Source organism: Limulus polyphemus, unplaced genomic scaffold (assembly GCF_000517525.1).
Source record: "Limulus polyphemus unplaced genomic scaffold, Limulus_polyphemus-2.1.2 Scaffold268, whole genome shotgun sequence".
In the NCBI taxonomy this organism is placed as follows: domain Eukaryota; kingdom Metazoa; phylum Arthropoda; class Merostomata; order Xiphosura; family Limulidae; genus Limulus; species Limulus polyphemus.
The window spans coordinates 159,890-166,006 of NW_013665878.1; positions in this window are offsets into that span (position 1 = coordinate 159,890).

The window sequence follows — 6,117 nt, forward strand, 5'->3', positions numbered from 1 at the left end:
ACCTATTGGTCCATCTAGGCTATCCCATCCTCTAAACTAAACTTTAAAAATAAAACACTCAAATTCGGCACTTGTTGTTCAAATATTTATCATGCCTTCCCTTACATTAACTGCATACACCACATCTAAAGGCAACCTATTCTACTGTGTTAGAAAAATAAAACTGTCCTAAATAAAGATGACTCGTACCCTGCCAAAATTTATATTTGTCCCCTAGTTCTACCATTCTCATCATTAAGTATGAAAGAAAAAAGAGGCATCAACACTATCAGTTCCCTTAAACACCTTAATCAGATCCCCTCTTAACTCTTTTCTCAAGATTTAAGAGATCTAAACCTGTCCTTATATGACAACCTTTTCATCCTTGGTATCCTTCAAGTACTTCTCCTCTGAACCCTTTCCAACAGTTCAATGTCCTTTCTAATGTGTTAAAACATTTTGAGTCAGCAACTTAGATATGATTCTCTAGTTTGTGTAATTTATAGCAAATATTAAAACCTCTTCAAGTTGTTATAGATGTTCATACAAATGTACTGCATAACTTGTGTGACTCCATAACATTGACTCAATGGATATTACTGTTTACCGTTTCTGTCAGACCAGTTGATTAGAGCACTTATGAAACGAGTGTATCATGAAAGAGTAAACTGAAAGCTGTCAATTTTTTTTTTTTAATGTTTTGGAAATTATAGAAATATTATTAACAGAAGTAAAGAAGGAAGGGAAATTATGACACAGTTTTTATTACATTAGTTCACTATCTAAAAGTAAAATTATAATTAAATTCACAAACTCGAAAACAATCTGATTGCTTTTGAAGGGTGGTCGTAAGGAGAAAAATTAAGTACTTTGGTGATTTTTTTACTTCTGTAATCACTTTATATTCATTCACAGTGTTACCTTCCTTCAAAATGGCTAATCATCTTTGATGCAGTAGTAACTTGGTAATTCTTAAATAAATTCTTACTTTTTATCTAAGATCTGTAACATATAACATTCTGAAAGTACATATTTAAATAAATATGGAATAGTCTTGTAAAAATATTAAGGATGACACTATTGTTTGAAGTTAGGAATTTTTCTGAAGAAATTAAAACTGAAACCAGTTGGAATTTGAACCTCAGTCTGCTGAATGTGCTGCTTCTGTAGCTAACTGAACTACTCTAAAACAAATGTCACATGCCTGTTTTCACTGATTATAAGGGACAGAATTTGGCAGGATTAGTTATCTTTGCCAGTCAACATGTAAAATTCATCTGTTTATCATCAGTTTTCCACAGCACAATTGGCTGAAAGCACTTACCAAATGAGCAAAATTACAAACTAAATCTTGTCCTGGTGAGTTTTCAGAAGAATTACTGAGTAATCTTGTTTATTTTAACAAGTCACTCTAGCCCTTTAGTGATGTTAATATATAAGATAGGCAAATCAATAGACAAGTGACTTGTTATTATCATAAAGTATTGTATAATGATAAACTTGTGTGAAAGAAATGGTGGCCAAATACTGTATATAAAGTTAATTTTGTTATAAGATGTGTACAAAAATATTTACTTTCCAGATTTCAAAAACATATTTTTGATCCAGTACTAGTTTGTTGTAAATGTTGATTGAATTACTTAAAGATTATTTTTTCACTAGTTTTATGCATTTAAAGCTTTTATTCACTAAATGTAAGTTTTCTAGCAAGCTGGAGGTGAAATGGAATTTATAGTTAAAATTGTCTTCCACGGTTTATAAACAGAAACAGAAGTATTACTTTTATTTTGAAACTTTAAGAGATACAACATTAACTATTTTAAGGGCGTTTCCTAAGCAGTGGGTGCACTGTAAAAGTTGTATATATATAAAAACAAGTGTATGATTTGAAAAATTGTGTATTAAATGAAGCAAAGTGCAATGTTAATATGTAATAAAGTTGTAAAAGTTGAATACCTTTCTTTCAAAAACTTTATATCACTTTTAAAAAATACTGATAAAGAAATAAAATCCAAAACAGACCCCAACTAATATTTTATAAAGTTAGTTTTTATTTGGATCATCATTAGAGGTGCTTAAAAAGGTTGCACTTGTGGGCAGTTTGAAGCTTAAAGGTAATTCACTTGTTAACTTTTCTTAAACGTGCTGTGAACTAAATCTCTTAAGAGAGATAACAGATACTGGTATCTCCTCTTTTATGTGACTTTCGTTTCTGCAGAGAGTTCACAATTTTTTTTAAGGTAGTGATAGTATTACAAAACTCTTCTGTATATGAAGTATTTTGTTTAAAATGAATGTTACTTATCTTTAACTATTGAAAAATCCCTAGAAGTCGATAAATTTCTATGAAAATGTTAAAATACAATTTATTAGAATGTGCCTGTAAGAATCTCATTTTGAACTTCAAGTGTTCAGTGTAGACAATAATTTGACAGAGTAAGTGAAACTCCATTAATATAACTTTAACAAAAAACTTGTAATGTTGTTGAGTGTACAAATTCATTTTTCCTACGAATATAACACATTAATCCATCTTCAAATCTTGAGTGATTATCTCCAAAGTTTATACAGTATGAAAAGTGTTATACTTGAAGAAAATTGAATCATTTTTAATTGTGTTTTGATAAGTAAAAGAAGCTGTGAATATTAATTATGAGCAATTGTTTACAGTAGTGAAGAATTTATAAAGTTTTTTTTTTTTTTTAGTTATTGATTACACAACTTTAAAGAAACTTGTGACAGCCTTATAATCTCTGTTTTCAGCCAGTGTTGTTGGTTTTATTACAAATGGTGCTTTTTGATATGAAGGATATGGAAGTGTTCCAGATTTCCTTAATTAAGTATATTTTATACTTAACATCCGGAAGTAATTTGTGTGAGTGTATTGAAAGAGTATTTTAAGATTTACAACCTTGCACAAATATATGGAGTAAATTTAACGAAGTTTTATGTCATGTTACAGTATTCTCATTATTAAATAAATTCTTGAATACGTTACTATGAAATGAGGTTTAACTTTTTAGTTGTGTGCATCCTTAACTTAAAGAAGTGACTTCAGATTTAAAGAAAAGTTTTAACAAATTATACAGTTTTACCTTTACCCTTCATATCTCCCTCGTCAGAGCATACCAGGTGTGCCAACTTCACATTACCTTACTTAATTCGTAACTTTCAGTTTTATATCATGAATAAAGATATTTATATAAATTCAAGCGTGTATGCGTTCTGTTTGTGTAAATTTCTTGCATTAAAATCAGAGTGTTTTGATTTTTATGTGAAACGTGGTAAAGACATTCGTTCATCTACCCCTCCTTTTTAAACATCAAAGTGTAATCTTAATATTTTCTCTTCTAGAACCATAGTCATTAGTTTGATATTTAACAGTATTATGTATATATAGACACAAGATTTAACGATAATGTGTACTATCAATAAGAAGACACAAGATTTAACAATACTGTGTAGTGTCAATACTAATTAGTAATTAGTGTTGAATTAATGAATTAATTGATGAATCATTAATGAATCATTCTTTTTATATAATGTCGTAATGAATCATGTTTTGTTAAACCAAGATTTATGTAATAACTTCCTGGTAGTTAACAATACAATCAATTTGACAATATTTATATTTGTTACGTACCTTATACTTTGTCAACTAATCGTATATGCACACACATTCTTAGTGGGGGGGTAATACGTCGCATAAATAATGGGATGATGGGTAATGTGTTCGAATTTTTTTAATCGTTCTTTAAACAAATATATGCCCCCCCAGTGGCCCAGCGGAATGTCTGCGGACTTACAAGGCTAGAATCCGGGTTTCGATCCCCGTGGTGGGCAGAGCACTAATAGCTCATTGTGTAGCTTTGTGCTTAATTACAAACAAACAATTAAACAAGTATATATAGTAATATTAACAAAAAAAAAAGGTTTTGCAATTTTAACAGAACAATAAGTATTAGCTTTTTTCTTTAGGATGAGGCACTTTTTAACATTTCTGTACAGTTTATGGGTGAAGGAAAAAAAATGAGGCACAGTGTTTGACGAACAGGAAAACTATCGTATATTTCAATGGTATGAATATTTACTTTACTTTGGGCTTTTGACTCGCAGTCCGTGGGATCGAAATCCATCGCTATTTCAGCCATTTGTATGTTACGATATGACAGTCAATCCTACTCTTCGTTGGGAATGAGAAAATTCGATTTTCTGGCTTGAGCAAAGCATTGAATCAGTTCGCCTAACAAAGTAGACCATTTGTTTTAAAATGGTTCCTAAATATGACGATAAACAACTACAAGCTTAACTTTTATGCATTGATTTCTCAGTATTTAAATGTTTACTTATAACGAAAAAAAATCCCCCAGTGGCACAGCGGTATGTCTGTGGACTTACAACGCTAGAAATCTGGTTCCGATACCCGTGGTGGGCAGAGCACATATAGCCCATTGTGTAGCTTTGTGCATAAATTCAAACAACAACGAAAAAAGATATATACGATAAAACGAAACGCCATCTGTTGAGAAGGTGAAAAATGTATTTTCGACGATCATATTCTAATGTTCCGTATTTTTCGGTGTATAAGACGCACTTTTTTACCACAAAATTTGATGTCAAAATCTGCTTGCGTCTTATACACCGAAGGTATGAATAATATGTATACGATATACACAAGCTATGTGTAAATATATTTAAATAGGCATGCATAGTTTAGTTCAATTGAATGTGTTATTTATAACAATAGTTTTTTTTATTTAGGGAGCATTATAAATAGTTTTGGTTTTAAAGGGGAAAAAACTACAAAATTTCTTGTTATCCAGCCCCCACTCACCCCCGATGACTCAGCAGTAAGTCTGTGGGCTCATAATCCTAAAAATCTGGTTTCGATACCCGATTTGGGCAGAGCATAGATAGCCCTTTTGTGTAGCTTTGCGCTTAACAACAAAGAAACAAACCTTGTTACTGTCAGTTGCTAAAACTCCGACATGTCAAACTTATCGTAAATTTAAAAATATAAATATTTGGTTGTTATTCTCAAAGCTTACAAACACTTTTCCTTCTTGTTGATTTGAAACTTGCATTCTTTAACAGTCCTACAGAAACATTTACCGTATTTTTTCGAATATAAGACGCACCCTTATTTTGAAGACAAAGTTTTGGGGAAACTTTATTATATTAACTTTACTAACTCCATTGTAGTCGTTCTAGTTAACCCTTCTGTTAACCTCAGTCGTTATACAAACAAAATACAAAGATCTATAAAATAGCAACGAATGAAGTTTACTGAGAAAGTAGTCGGACAACGTTAAGTTGCTTTTATTTGCACAATATTTTGTACTTTTTGATTCCAACTACTGGTTTATCAGGACTGTAAACGTGGACGATGACCTCATGTATCATCTTAATCTAGAATAGGAATTATTTTTAATAAGCTCTCAACAGCCCCTTCTGTTAACCTCAGTCGTTCTAGTTAACCCTTCTGTTAACCTTAGTCGTTATAGTTAACCCTTCTGTTAACCTCAGTCGTTCTAGTTAACCCTTCTGTTAACCTTAGTCGTTATACAATCTTTCTTGTTATCGCTTCTGTTAACCTCAGTCGTTATACAAACAGTCGTTCTAGTTAACCCTTCTGTTAACCTCAGTCGTTATACAAACAGTCGTTCTAGTTAACCCTTCTGTTAACCTCAGTCGTTATACAAACAGTCGTTCTAGTTAACCATTCTGTTAACCTCAGTCGTTATACAAACAGTCGTTCTAGTTAACCCTTCTGTTAACCTCAGTCGTTATACAAACAGCTGTATAGGATACTAAACGGTACATGGGTGTTAGCATCAGTCATAGGCTAGACATCTTATAATTGTATAAAGTATCAGAGCCTGTCCATCTGTAGTTCTGGACATCTTATAATTATATAAACTATCATACCCCGTCCATATGTAGTTCTGGACATCTTATAATTGTATAAAGTATCAGAGCCTGTCCATATGTAGTTCTGGACATCTTATAATTATATAAAGTATCAGAGCCTGTCCATGTGTAGTTCTGGACATCTTATAATTATATAAACTATCATACCCTGTCCATCTGTAGTTCTGGACATCTTATAGTTGTAGAAACTATCAGAGCCTGTCCATA